General features: G+C 45.2%; 1 protein-coding gene across 1 annotated transcript in view; it reads left to right on the top strand.

Moving 5' to 3' along the window:
* HS1BP3 (HCLS1 binding protein 3) overlaps positions 1 to 15,561 on the top strand; it is a 56,727-nt gene that overhangs the window by 18,763 nt on the left and 22,403 nt on the right. The gene's annotated exons all lie outside the window — the stretch shown is intronic.

Below are 15,561 nucleotides of genomic sequence, written 5' to 3'. Positions count from 1 at the left end.
TGCTTACCTGTCCAATAATTTTCAGACAGTTACTTTCTTCACTTCAAGATGGAATTTCTCACTTCATTCCCAAAAACATTTCTAACTACTGAAGCTTGGAAGCAAATTTAGTTTCTCAGTGGCTGGGATCATGAGTAGTGACTACTTTTTTTAGGGTGTCTCAGGCTTTAGATGCCCAAGTAGAAAAGGCTTAGCTGTTCTTGATCTTCAGTAAGCACTGACTCAACTGAATTGTTTCAGCCACCCACAGTCACCAGCCACTACTGAATGTTCTTTGTCTTGGACCCAGACCGTGCTTTCAAAATGCTTTTTCATAGCGATAGGCTGTAACTGATAGTAACAATCCAGAGCCCTCTCTTGGTGTTTCCCAATTACCTTGAATCATTTCCAAGGGAATCATTCACTCCAGGCTCTAAGCCGGAGTCTGCCACACTAAGTCGGGTCAACTACAATGATTAATACTGGAAGCGCCATTTGTACTTTGCTCCTGCTATTATAATCATATGTAATTGTTGATGTCTAGATATCGTCCTTTTTACTTGAAGTATTTAATCCTTTACATATCACCAGAAAACTTTAAATATTATTCTTTTGACAAAGCACGTGCTTAATTACTCAGCATCAAAATTATTCTTTTGTTGAAGAAGAGTTTAAAAAAGTTAAATCACTATTTACAATGAGAAGTTAGATAAAGCAGTACTTCCCACAAAATGGTCCTTAGTTGGTACGTTTACAAAAGAAGCTGTCCTTTTTTGGATAGGAAAATGATCTATTGGGTTAGCAAATGCAATGTTGTATTTTCCAACTTACAACAAGCAGAAGCTGTAAAGATCTTGCTGTGCCAAAACAAGCAAGAAGTTTGCTTTTCTGCTCTGCACAGTTTGACATAGCATTTGAAAGTCTTGACTATTTTGGTCTTTTAATGCATTGAAGGATGACAAGATCTGGTATTTAATCCTCATTTAGTTTATTGCTTCCATTCCTTTCGAGAACAGAATTTTTACTGAATCAGAATAACTTCATTTGTATAAGAAGTATGGTCTTTACTGGTACAGAGCTGCAGCATGACATGTTATGCAGTCAGATGTTTTTCACTCTAAACCAGTGGTTGGCTATCTATAAAAAAAAAAAATTTCCATATGTATTTATTATTTTTGTAAATCTCACCTGTACAGTGTCGAGGCAGAAACATGAAAGTGAAAATGAGAATCCTGAATCTGATTTTACATTGTCTCTATTCTCCTGTAACTCACCCTGCTTCCATGGGAGATATTTTCAATTCATATTAGTGGAGATCAGATAGGACATAAGCATTGTATCCCAGCTTTATGCCATCTAGTAACAGGGGTCTAGGTAAGAGGCCAAAGGCAGGAGCTTAGCTATCAGTGGATGAGCATTTCTTGGGTGACCATTTTAGGGTATCTTCTATGCCCATTAAAATGTTAGGTGCTTACATGCTTTGAAGAGGGAGCTTGCAGGCCTCATAGCTTTAGTGCTTCAGATGTGCTTGAAGTTACTTTGGGATGGGAATGAATAAAAAAGGAGGTGATGCAGACTGGATAAATATGTTTAGTACTAAACTGCTCCCTAATGCCTAACAAATTCAGGTTAAAAAAAGAAAAAAAAAAAATCCATGATCCTTTCCCCTGTGAAAAACCTTTGAAAAGATGTAAAGTCAGCACTGAAACAAGCCAGTCTATTCCAAGCAGTATCGGTGGCCAGGGTGTTTTGAGCAGCAGAGCTCTGACCTAAATTGAATCATGTGTTTGGCATAACCTCACAGGCTTTTTTTCTTTCTGGATGAGGACGAAACTGCTCCAGTAGCACAGGCCTCCATATGTTGTCAGCATGCTTCATTTGGTAACAACTTTTCCTCCTGGGCCAGAAGGCTGTGACTTGGATTTGGCCCAGCACTGCCGCTGTGCTGCTGAACGACCAGATATCCAGTTAAATATACTGGCCTTAGGGGTAAAATGCTAAACTAGGGTCTTTTTTTCTGGTTTTGTATTGCTGGTGATCATCCAGGTGGCAGCTCATAATGGTCTGGTTCCTTTTGCCTGGAGGAGACATCCCAGTTGTGCTGATTCTCTTCCTCGCATTCAAGGTTGTGTCTGAGTTGCTCTTTCATATTCTGGTGGGCAACTCACTTGCCAATTCTGCTCTTCAGCTTTTGTGGGTATAAATGATGGTCTACAAACTTTGTATTTCTCTGCTGTATGATTCTCATGCCCAAAAGCTTTCTTTTTGAGTTAGCAGGGTGATCTTCGGCCATATCTGAGATTCTTAACAACAGAAAGACTGTTTTTTTTCTTGTCCAAATCAGGGACATTTCAAAAATGACAATACATATTTCTGATTAAGTTTTCAGCTTTTAACACCCCTTCTCCTTTATTTTTTTCCCTCAGGCCTGGTTCTTCCTAGAATAAAAGGTGCTCAAAATTAGGTTATGTTTGTGGGGTGCAATGTTAAAATTCATTTGAAATATGTTTTTGAGGGTTGTACTTTCTCCTCTTCACTCACTGCCCTTCTTGATATTTTGGAGTATTGTTATTCCAGTGTATTGTCACCAGTTTTTGTCTGCAAGTTTTCCTGGACATTTGTAGAAATCTTTTCAGCTTTGGACAGAATATACAGGTCCTGTAAGAAGAAGCACTCCTAACATGGAGTAAGATGGTCCTTTGACATCAGTTGTGCAGCAGGGAATGAATATAGTGTACTCACTTTTGTAGCAGTGGCACATTTCTAGCTCTATTTCATTTTTCTTGACAGTGTGACTTCTAAGTCACAAGGCTCTCATAGCTAAACTATTTTTTTTAAAGTTGCATCTCTTTTCTTTTTCTTTTTTTCTGGTAAGCCATGATCATTAGAATATCCCTTTGTTAAAATGTTTTAATTCCTTAATAAGTGGCAAATCAGATATGTATTTTACTCCACATTGTAGGACAATATTAGGTATATTGACTTATCTTTGTCTCTATTGTTGTCCTTAAAGTGAGTGCAATACCGCTCTTTATCATGCTTCTCTAAATCCATCTATCTCAACATTTGCAGATACATATTTTTAAGTGCTTAGTAGGCTACCATGGCACTTTGACAATATACCTGGGTTTTTAGAGGTGCAGTATCTTTTAACACTGCTGTCTTTTAAAGGATTTTCCCTGTAAATTGCAAAATAGTACTGTGTGCCTAGTCACAATTGCAGGGGTTTCTCCAACTGGAATGCCTTCAGGAATGAAAGAAGCAAGAATACTAGACCCGAAAGAGGCTAATCCTCTGAAGGGAAAGGCATGGAAGACAGCCACAAGATGGAGGAGCTATTCACCCGCAGCTAGGATATTCTTGATGATACTGCTGAAAATTCTGCAATGGGAAAAGGTGTAATTTGCCAGTGGTTTGAGAGAAGATTTGCATGGAGTGAAGAGAGCTGTGCAAAGCAGGAATCCGGAGCAGCATCAATGCTAGTCAGCTCAGCTGTGCCAGGGCGCGTTGGCTGAGGCTGACTGGGCAGTATCTGGCCATGTCTATACCATTACATTCTCCTGTCCTCCAAATTAGGTTTGCTACATCCAGAATACCCACTGGAAATGGCTGCTGGCCTGTGCTGCCTCCTGGGCTGTGATTAGGAAGGTTTAGGAGAAGGCAGGTTGTCCCATGCCAGGGGAGTACCGGGAACTGTCCTAACAGCTAAATTGTTGAACTGAGCTCCTGTGCTCAGGCCCACGGTGTGAAGGAATTACTGAAAAAAATAGTATGGCCCTGAGCTCTTCTGCCCACAGGGTTTAGCTTTCTGCCTACTGCCGTGTTTGCTCCCAGTCTGCCCTGAGGGTTCCCTAGGGTTTTGCTTTCTGTAGGAAATTCAGGTAACCGGTTGTGGATGTTTTTTACTTGATCCTGCTGGATCAAGTTAGGCATTTCTAGCTCTGAATCTTAAAACAATTTAAAAACCACATCACAGTAACTGAATTGGGTTTTGTCTTCTCCCTCTGTGGATGAACTATGCAGTTTTATTGTTTGTAGATTGAAGCCAAGAGCTTTAGCATCTCTCTCCTCTCACTTTTTAGTTAAAACAGCTGAATTTAGTACTTGTATTCAGTTTACTCCAGTAAACCTGAGACAGCAGCTGACTAAAATGACTCAGAACCAGCTCCTCTGAACAAAGCAGCAACAATTTTGCAAAAGGAGCGTGACTGCTTCATGGGTTAAAGCATGCAGCAGCCCTTTCAGAGCGTGCATTTGTTCAGCTGCAATTAACTTCTGAGGTAATATTTGTTCACCAGCTTGGGAGAACCCACCTTTTCCTGTGCTTTCCTTTCTTGCCTTCACCAGCTCTCTGCAGCCCTATGCAGGAGCCTCTCCTCCACATGCAGTTCCCTCCCTTCCATCCTTTTTCCTTCGCCTCCCTAAATCTTTCAGTGACAGCATATCTTCCCTCAGCCCTAGGTTTTTCCTGGCAAACTGCACAGAGCCCAGAGGTGGGTATTCCCCAGGCAAGAGCTCTTCTGTCTCCTCATGGGTCGTGGAGAGTTTCTGTCTCCACTCTCTCTCTTTGCTATTGTTTCAGAGGATTTCCCTTTGTGGCTTCTCCTCATCCAAATTTGTGCCTTTCCAGAGGAATAAAGACACGTGGGTAGGTAGAATCTTTGCATCTGTTGTGTTTACATGCAGATACAGCTAACTCCTGACAATAGTTAGGAAGGGATGGGGCTGGTGAGGGCTGACCTTTTGGGGGCCTGCTGCCAAAAGTTTTTAAAAGCCTTGTAGCTAGTTGTTGCTGGAGTCAAGCTCAACCACCCCTGGTGCCAGAGGTTTGCCGTTGCTGGGTTTAGTTGGTAAGGAGATTATTAAAGGACTCAGGGCCTTTTCTGGCTGCAGATGAAATGGGCAATGGCTTTGAGCAACAGATTGGCAGGGAAGGAGCAGCCAGGCAGCCAGCCCTGGCCTTGCCAGAGCCCTGCAGAGTCCGGCTGGCTGCAGGAGGAGGTAGGTTGGTGCACAAGCCAGCAGTTGTTTCTGGGTTGCCTCCTACACCTTCATGTCTCCCAGTCCCCTAATGGCAGCCAGGCTAGAGTTTGACTCCTGAGCTGTTCATCCCAGTGCTCCCTTTCCTTTCCTTTTCTTCGCTGTTGTGGCAGAAGAGCCTAGGATGGCCTCAGTCTTTTGTCTTTGGGGGAGAAATGAGTGGCAACATTTGATCTTGCTTCCTCTGCCAGCAACTTTGGGCTGCTGAGAATGGCTGACAAAGAGGCAGAAATCGGCTTAAGGGGAGTCCTGTGTTTAGCATCTTTCCAAGTGGTTTTATTGATGGAGTGCCCAGAGCTGTAATAGGTGAGGGCAGTGTGCTTGACGGTGGATTTTCATCTCCAAGGAAGAGAATTTCTGCAGGCTGGAGTGGTGTCATAGCACAGCTGCTGTCTGCTGGACAGATGGTCTGGAGCAAACTTGTCAAAATGTGTGTTCAGCTGCTGTGCCTTCTGGTCCTTGGTTGGCAGGGTTGTACTCCTGCCACTCCTCAGGATGCCACTCCTCAGGCATCCTCCTGCTACTCAGACACTCCTAAATTCACAACTGCCTTTTGGTCTAGCCAGGTACGTGTATGACTTCCCCTCTGAATCCAGTAGGATTCATACACAGCAGTAGAAACACTTGTCTGTCTGTCCTGATCAGCTGAGAGAGAGTGAAGGTGTCAGAACATCAAAGAAGAGAGAACATACAGGTTATTTTTCTTTAGTGAAATTCAGATAGTTAAAACAATGAACAAGAAAACAAAGAAAGAGCCTTTTTTTCCTAGCAGTCTGTGTATCCGTGCTTACAGCTGTGAAGCCTTCAGAGATTTAAACAGGCAGATCTTTATTTTCTGTCACTTGTTGAGTCACAAGCTTAGGTTGCAAGGCATGCTCGACCGTCACTTTGCCAAGTGACACAAGTATTTGTCGCAATTCCAATCCAGCTGCTGTCAGATTGGCGACTTGCAAAATCCCAGTAAACAACTCCATTGGTCTTCTACTGAAACATTTCTGAGAGTTGAAATTTTCCCAAAAATCAAGGACATAGTCTGGATAGTGTTCTTCCCCATCAAAGAGAGGAAAAAGAAGAAAAGGCAGCAAAAAGTCTGTATTACTCATCCAGTTAAAGGATAAACCTCACTTGCTTTTCATAAATTGTGTGCTCTCAACCCTTTTTAGGGGCAACCTTATAGCCTCTCCGTGGAGGTGTTTTAACCAAGTGGCTAGGGAGTAAAGCACGATGGCAGGGATGCTCTCCTTGCAGGAATTCAGTCCCTCCAGTTTGTCTGTCCTGAACTTTTTCTATGTTTATAGGTGCTTTGTGAGTGTTGTTTTCCCATGCAATGGGCTTTCCTTTCTCTTTTGCCTCCAATCCTATCTCATGAGCACAGCTTCCCACATGTTTCTTTAACTGCAAATCTTGCTATCCCTCCACAGATGGAAGGTTGAGGGTGATTGAAAGAAACCAATGGAAAATGAAACCATGTTTAGCTATTGAATCTCACAGAATCATCCATATGCGTTCTGTGTTGTGTCTTCTGAGTGGCAGAAACATATTCTCTTGGAATGTGTTTTCCTTGGGAGAACTGTACCAAGGCCTGTGTGGCTCCAGGTGGTGGAACTGAGAACCTTTTCTAGCTGTACTTTCCCACCAAGGGAATCGAGTTGGATGTGTGAAGGACTCAGCCCTCTTCTCTCATTGCTGTTCTGTGGTAGTGCTGACTGAATCTAAGTGCACTCAGGAAAACTGAGATTTTTCTGGTACTCCTGGGCTTGTAGTTGGCATATGTTACATCCATAAGCACTCCTTCAGGAGAACATATTTGACAGGTGATTGCAAAAACCCTGCTGCTATGTCCACTTCTGGCAATCAGAAAGAACTGTACCTTGGGATCAGAGCTAGGGCACTCAGACTGTCAGAGAGGCTTGGAGAGGAGTGGATGCATAACTTCCAGATCTGAAGTTGGCGGCTCTGTGTTGTCTTTTATTCTGGAAATAGTCACTTCCCTGACCTAAGGAAAACTTGTGAGAGTCCTCCCCTGTGCCAGCATTGTCCTTATCTGCATTCTTATTTCCTGGTCTAGTGTTGGATTTTTGGTCCCATAAGATTATGCAGTCATTATTTCCCCAGGTTTATGTTGCATGTTGAAGCAATTGCCTTGGTTAAACTTCACTGGTGAGTTTCTGTCATGGCTGGCTTGAGTGGTTCCAGTACATACACAGCTGGAACATGAGGATCCTTTGGGAAGGAGTTTAAGTAATTATTTTAACGTGCTTCATTTTCTTTCTGACTAGAACGCTAAATATACTTTAATGGGTTTTATAAATAGTAAATTTGTGTTTATACCATCATCCTAAACCCAAAGGACTGCAAATAACTTTATAGTCTGTATAGTGTTACAGCTGTGTATGCCATCCAGCAGTGCTTTCAAGCAGAACACAAATGTAACTACACCTGGGGTAAAATGCAGCAAGGACTTAATAGCTTAGTGCAACACTTCACTGCAGCATCAGACAGTAAGTGAAGAACACATAATTCAACTGGAAATGCAGGGGGAATTGCACCAATGTAAATGTAAATACCTAGCCTGGAATTTGACCAGTTTGCTGAAGTAGATATGTCTGCTTTTCAGAAAGATGTCATGGGATTTTTAATGGACCTGGTTCATTGTTTACAATGTATTAAAGCAATAAAACTCATCACACACTTTTCTGTATATAGAAGAATTGTAGAGCCAAGTAATGTCAGGGAACTGGGATGAAATACCATTGCCACTAGCTGGCACCAGCTTTCAAATAATTCCCATAGTCCTCTGAGTGAACTCTCAGCTTTTGATTTTCCCATCCTGTTTAACAGCAGTGTGCGGTCATTTGTAGCAGTGCAGAACTAAACAGCGATGAAGGCGTGCAGAAGCTACCGTGAGCCATTCTGCAGGCGTATTAAGCAAGTCCTTACTTAACTGAGACAGGTTCGTAGGAGGCAGGAGATCCTTTAGAAGGAGTACAGGATAAATTTACAACTACACAGAATCAAAAGTGTCTTTTTTTTTTTACTTCTGCTTTGGAAGAGGATTGAACATGATGTAATTGGGCAGATTTAAACATGTTTTGTTTCATGGACTTTACAATAATAGGATGACTCAAGTCCTTAATTAGAATAAAAAAGCATTACCTCATCGATTAGCCTGCTCCTTTCACCAAGGCACGGGAAATCTTTAATCGACAGACGCAGGGAACTGCTTGTAGATGAGACAGACTGCTAATGAGGGATGGATTCAGAGCTGCCCTGTTGCTTTTCTGTTCACTGAGTATAACAGAATTGTTTGCTCTAGAAGAAGCTGTCTATGGGGTGAATGTGTGCTCAGCTTTTCCTTTCATCTGATGCTGTCAAGTTCCTAATTCAGCACACTTAATAAAACCATTGTTCCCTTTTCCCCATGGATCTGCTGCAGAAATTTCTGTCTTGGTTTCAAAGGATCAAAGAACTGGCTTTTGGAAAACCATTTTTGGAAGCGATCTGGAAAACTTTGCCAAAAATGCATGAATTAGCCATTGTAACTATGGGCTGGTACTAATTAACACACCTGGGGATCACATCTCTTGCTACTGCCCGTTGCAGTAGTTGGACAGATCTGGAATCATCTGAAGTGCCAGTGAAAGGAGGAGTGTCCTTAAGGACAGACACACATCTGGGACTCAGCAGCTCTTCATTCTGCACTTGAATTTCTCGTGTCGCATCACAGTACTTAAAAGTTAGATCTCTCCATTATCCCTTTGGTAAAAGGAACAAAACTGATTTTATAGATCTGCCTGGGGAAAAGTTTCCCTTTGCACAGGAATGTGGCATTCAGATCATTGTTAATGACAATTGTCATTGAAATGAAAGAAATGCTTTCTATTACCTTCCATAAATTTTGGATAAGACTCACAACCTTTCTTTCCATATTGCCTGAAATGCCCAGTCATGTCCAGATCATAAGAGGGAGTAAGATTTATCATCACAGTGAAATACGCAGCTGTGGTAGGTGATTTCACTGTGGCTAAACTAGTAAATAAAAGCAGACAGGAACTGTAGTCTTGCTCTGTGCCAACTAGGATGAAGTAGCTTCTGTCCAACAGCTAAATCCTTCCGCTCCCCAGAGCAAGCTGGCCACATCCAAAACAGGAAGGGCCCTGAGCTTGTACTGATCCCTAAAGTACGTCCAGGCATCATTTGGGAAAGCAGTAATGAGCCTGGGCCAAATTCATGCCAGGAAGCATGCTGAAAACTCACAAGACAGATATTGTGTACCGTTATCTCAGCCCAAGCCCTGACCGCGTTTGTTTGCTAGTATAGATGTTGGCTTTTTGTTGTCAACAGGGCAGCCTGAAGAAGGTGCACATTTAGGAGTCAGAATTGGAGCCGTTGGGGCCCTATAACGAGGCTTTTCTTGGTGCAGGCAGTGCTGAGTGTATGTCTGGCACTTAAGGATGCTCTGTGATCATAAAACACCAAGGGCATTTTGCAGCAAGTATGTGGCTGGCTGCTGTGGCTCCTGTCAGCTAGCACTCTTTTGGGTGATGGTGGGCACAGCTCAGGAGCTAGCCCAGGACTGGATGGGTTCAGCCGGGTGGGTGTGAGCCATGGTACGTCAGTTGGCTAGGAAAAGGTCTTGACTTGGTTTTTGCTAGTATAGGCTATTTTCTGAGGTCTGCTCTCTGAACCATGATTTTCTGTAATAACTGCTACTTACTTGGCACAATACAAAAACTGGTCAGAGTGGCTTGGATGGAAGATTTCCAAGCTTCTCTCTTCCTTGCTTTATTGCTTTTTGTCTGTAATAGCATCCAAGGCATTCTTGAAGGCATCATTAAACACAAAACACTGTGTCATGCCCTCAAAACCACCTTACAACATTATCTAGACCCATTTGCTAAAGACGTCTCATTTTTCATCTGTGTGATAGGTTATCTGCCAGCATAGGCTGTTGCTGTGTATAACAGTCTTGTCCTGGAAACTTGTTCCCGAGTCATCCGTCTTTCTCATCTTGGCTATGAGTGACAGAGCCATGGCTCCAACTGTTCCTGTAATATGAAAAAAAGCAAATGCGTTCCTAAGAGGCTCCTGAGGGCTAACCCTCACTTCCTCCCTCAGGGGCTGTTACAGCAAACCCTGACCTCACTGGAGTTGTTTTTATTTGTTCAGTGGTGCTGCCAAGAGACAAGGGCAGTGCCACACAATGCGGGCTGCTCAAACGGGAAGGAGAAGCATGTGGTCCAGAGCTGCTGGCCAAGGTCTCAGGGGAATTAGTTTCAATTCTTTGTTTCAAAGACATCCTGTTTAGGCTGCAGACAGCTCGCTTCTGGTTTTCAGGACCGCATTTCACTCCCAATCTGTAAAAGAAGAGTGCTGGCATGCCCTGCTACGTAGAGGTGCAGAGAGAGTGAATTCTGAAAGGTTGTGAGGTGTTTGGGGGCAGTCCAAATGTTGCATTCTGTTGGCAGTAAGCATTGTTTTAGTTGCCCTTGGGAGGTGGTGGGAGATGTAACCCAGCCTGTCGTATCCCTTACTCTTGTGGAGGAACTTGCTTGGTCTGCCAGTCGTTTGCCAGCTGTTGGCAGCACAGCACCATTGCTCACGGGAGGGGAGCCATTGTGGTGCTGTTGTGCGCTACAAGACGGATGCTGCTGATGGATATTATGAAGAATGCCAAGGTATCCTTAAACCCTACAGACAAATGGACAACATGGCAAAGGACAGTCTCCTTTCTGTTCTCTGCTTATCTGTTCTTCCTGGGAGGGGCTGGTACCCAGAACCCCTCGCAGGACCATTTCCAAAAGGTGGCAGGGAGAAGACTACATCAAGTTTGTCTCTGTACACAGTCCTCTGGCAGTATCTTGTCAAGCTGTGCTCCTTCAAACACCACCACATGCCTTTGTTCTGTGCCCAAAGCATGTCATAAGCACCCTCCGTTTCAGGCTATGACTTTGCAGAGCTCTAGCACAACCCTCACATTATTTCAAGCACTTTGAACTGAAAATCAGATGCAGAATAATTCCAGGACACCACACAGAGCAAGGGAAGACCAAGGCCAAGTGTTTTATAGTATGGATACAGTCCTGCCCCAGCCCTCTTCTTCAGCGGCGTAGGTGTGTGTGCTGCCTCCTGTGCTCATGGCACCTCTCCTGTGGAATTCTGCCAGTTGTGGGGAGGTAGGCAGCCTCAAAACCCTTCCCTTCCTTGGAGAGACCACAGGCAGGTGTGGTGGGTTGACCCTGGCTGGATGCCAGGTGCCCACCAAAGCTGTGCTATCACTCCCCCTCCTCAGCTGGACAGGGGAGAGGAAATGTAATGAAAGGCTCATGAGTCAAGATAAGGACAGGGAGATCACTCACCAATTACTGTCACGGGCAAAACAGACTCGACTTGGGGAAAATTAATTTAATTTATTACCAGTCAAATCAGAGCAGGATAGTGAGAAATAAAAACTAAATCTTAAAACACCTTCCCCCCACCCCTCCCTTCTTCCCGGGCTCAACTTCACTCCTGATTTCTCTACCTCCTCCCCCGAGTGGTGCAGGGGGACAGGGAATGGGGGTTGCAGTCAGTTCATCACACGTTGTCTCTGCCGCTCCTTCCTCCTCAGGGGGAGGACTCCTCACACTCTTCCCCTGCTCCAGCATGGGATCCCTGCTACGGGAGACAGTCCTCAACGGACTTCTCCAACATGAGTCCTTCCCACAGGCTACAGTTCTTCACGAACTGCTCCAGCATGGGTCCCATCCACAGGGTGCAGTCCTTCAGGAACAGACTGCTCCAGTGTGGGTCCCCTGTGGGGTCACAAGTCCTGCCAGCAAACCTGCTCCAGCGTGGGCTCCTCTCTCCATGGGGCCACAGGTCCTGCCAGGAGCCTGCTCCAGTGTGGGCTTCCCACGGGGTCACAGCATCCTTCAGGCATCCACCTGCTCTGATGTGGGGTCCTCCACGGGCTGCAGGTGGATATCTGCTCCACCGTGGACCTCCATGGGCTGCAGGGGGACAGCCTGCCTCACCATGGTCTTCCCCATGGGCTGCAGGGGAATCTCTGCTCCGGCGCCTGGAGCACCTCCTCCCCCTCCTTCTTCCCTGACCTTGGTGTCTGCGGAGTTGTTTCTCTCACATATTCTCACTCCTCTCTCCGGCTGCAATTGCGCAGTTTGGGGGTTTTTTTCCGCCTTCTTAAATACGTTATCCCAGAGGTGCTACCACCATCGCTGATGGGCTCGGCCTTGGCCAGCAGCAGGTCCGTCTTGGAGCTGGCTGGCATTGGTGCTGTTGGACATAGGGGAAGCTTCTAGCAGCTTCTCACAGAAGCCACCCCTGTAACCCCCCTGCTACCAAAAACCTTGCCACGAACCCAGTACAGCAGGTACCAGTGTGTCCTGGTTTCGGATGGGATAGAGTTAATTTTCTTCTTAGTAGCTGGTACAGTGCTGTGTTTTGGATTTAGTGTGAGAATGATGTTGATAACACGCTGATGTTTTAGTTGTTGCTAAGTAGCGTTTATCTTAAGTCAAGGATTTTTCAGGTCCCCATGCTCTGCCAGCAAGCAGGTGTGCAAGAAGCTGGGAGGGAGCATGGCCAGGACAGCTGACCTGAACTAGCCAAAGGGGTATTCCATACCATGGAACCTCATGCCCAGTATATAAACGGGGCAGTTGGCCGGGAGGGGCGGATCGCGGCTCTGGCATCAGTCAGCGGGTGGTGAGCAATTGCACTGTGCATCACTTGTTTTTTCTTGGGTTTTATTTCTCTTTTTTTGTTATATTCCTTTTCATTACAATTATTATTATTATTTTATTATTAGTTAGTATTATATTTTATTTTACTTTAGTTATTAAACTGTTCTTATCTCAGCCCACGAGTTTTACTTTTTTCCCTATCCTCCTCCCCATCCCACTGGGAGGGGGGAGTGGTGGGCAGCTGCATGGTGCTTAGTTGCTGGCTGGGGTTAAACCACGACACAATGTCCTCCCTTGGGGGTGCAAAGGAAGATGAACAGGGACAGGAGTGAGGCCAGGAGCTGCAGATAGGAGCTGGGTGGGCAGCACGGAGGGGCTCGGTGAGGGGCACAGGGCAGCCCCATGAATCAGCACCTGGCATTTTGGCCATGTTTCATGTGTTATATGTTTACAACCACACTGATCTTGAAATGTCCTGGGTCTGTGTTTTCTGTCTGAAATCATCACTCTTTCCTCCAACATTGCCACAGCCACTGTAACACCAGGGAGTAGAAGCTTAAAACATTGTGCAGTTATTTGTAATTGTGACTCCCCTGCTGTCATCAGCATCATTTAATCACTTTTCCACTAGTCCCTCCTACTGACACAGATTAGTGATATAATTTCTGCTCCCCCTGTGTATTCAACAAAAGACCCCCTTACCAAACCTCAGTTAATTTCTCACATCTCTCCAACTCAGTAGGTGGCTTAGTTGCAGAAGATTCTCCACCAATGTAAAATGGCATAACTTTAATGTACTTTGCGTCCATTTAGGATTTGTGAGTCAGCAAACTGGCCCAAAGGATTAAGTTACTTGCCCAAGCTCAAGCTCATAGCGTGAGTCAACAGCAGCTAATCCTGAAAAGAGCTCTCCTTGGGCTAATAGAGCACTGTACACTTGCCGCTTTTTGTCCCCACACAAGCCTAAGGACTCACGTTGTCTGCAATTTGAGAGCCTGAGACGTTTACCAGCATTTCTACCCACAGTCTGTGTTCCCTGATCCATTTTCCGTGCTGCATCCCTTGCAGCACATGAATCTTCAGCGTTTCTAATCCAGCCAGCCCCAAGGGGGACAGCTGGCAGTAGCAGATCATCAGGTAGCTAAGCAGGAGCAAGGAGCAGGGTCTGCAATGAATCAGTTGGGTGGATCTGCAGGCTCGTGTCACTTGTGTCAAGTCATAATTCTCTGGGGATATGAGATGCTGGTTGGAGGCCTCACTGAGATCATCCATCTGCCATCTCTGAAGAGTGCTGTGGGAATAGCGAGTGTCGCTCTGGATGAGCTGAGCGCTGAGAGATTTTTTGCCGATAGGAGGGGAATGATTTCGGTTATGATTTTAGAATATTATCATGGCTGTTAAATAACACCAGCACTGAGCTGGATCTCGTGCGTGAGCCAGAACACTTGTAAAGACTACTTATTTCTTCTTCTTTTAGTCACGTGTTTGTGGATTGCTTGCATTTATCAGATTTCTGTGATTCAGTGCCCGGCCTCGCTGTGCTCCGCAAAGGGCTCGCAGTGGTTCCCCAGCTGAACCCGTCCATTCAGTGTGACAGCCAGCTGTTGTGTGCACTGAGCTCAGTGCCCAGCCCCTGAAATTACTTATGTTGCAAAAGCTTGTGTGCTGAGAAGTCAGGCCAGTTAGCGATAAAAACATAAATAGGAATCCAATTAAAAAAATGCAGAACTATGTCAGCTATTTTTCTGCTTGCAGCAGAAAGAAGCCCCTTGGCAGCTGCCACTGCAGAGCCTCGGTGTCTTCCTTCGGAGGGAGAGTTTTGTGTCTCCAGTGCTCCCTGGTGTGACTGTTCCTACAGTCTGACCTCCAGCAGCATCTGCAACATCAGAAGTGGAATTGCTTCGTGCAATAGGTATATTTGTGGCCTGGGGAATATTTCACCCAGAGCAATTTTATCTTACCTCTGTTAAAAAAAAACAACACAAGAAACCTCTAGGCAGGAAATCTGCGTTTTCTTTTTACGGAAGAGGTTTTGATCTCGTGATCAGGAGGAGAGGCAGCAGCCGGAGCACGGGGCGGTGTCTGCAGCAGCAGTATCATTTAACTCTGACAATGTCTCGCTGTGTCCTTCTCTATTTTATTTCCTGTGGAGCCATCTCTGTGTTGCGGTGAGAGGTTTGTTTTACCCACGGCGCAGCCAAGATCAAAAACTGACCTCTGTGAACAGCAAGATGTGGGGGAGGGAAGGCAGGGGGGAACCAGGCTCAGCCCATCTTCCCTCCTTGGGCCATATCATGGAGCAGTCGAGACCCTGAGCTTTTGAAGCAGTCTGCCTCTGAGTGCAAATCCTGCTGGAATCTGCTCACTGCCTTGGTAACTGGCCCTTTGCTGGCTTTTCATAAGCTCTCTAGATGGGGTGTGACAGGTATGTCAGGCAAAATTTTAGACTGGAACATCATTTGCAGTTTGCTAGAGGTTTTCGGTAGGTTGGGGGTGGGTCTGTGCAGGTACCAGGCGAAAAAAAGAAGGGTGCCCTTCAGACAGAGTTTTACATGGAGCCTCTGGGATTAGAGAGGCCAGAGGTTTTTTGATGCAAACATCCTCTCTTGTTATGTTATCTATTTGAGGCTTTTCTGTTCACAGGCAGATAAAAACTAGAGTTGTGCCTGCAGTCTGGGTTCTTGTATGTTCTGCTTTTGGGTGTGGTGAGGAGGGAATTCACATGAGGCAGCAGCACAGGGAAAATGGTCTCCTCCTGAGGAGTGCAATGTGAAGCCGGGAGGCTGTCAAACATAGGTGGCAGGAGATGCAGCTGGATATGATGGCATTCTGTTTGTGAGGAGGTAAAGATTAAGTA

The sequence above is a fragment of the Gymnogyps californianus genome, chromosome 3 (genome assembly GCF_018139145.2).
Source record: "Gymnogyps californianus isolate 813 chromosome 3, ASM1813914v2, whole genome shotgun sequence".
Classification (NCBI taxonomy): domain Eukaryota; kingdom Metazoa; phylum Chordata; class Aves; order Accipitriformes; family Cathartidae; genus Gymnogyps; species Gymnogyps californianus.
This window is presented reverse-complemented; position numbering and strand designations above follow the sequence as displayed.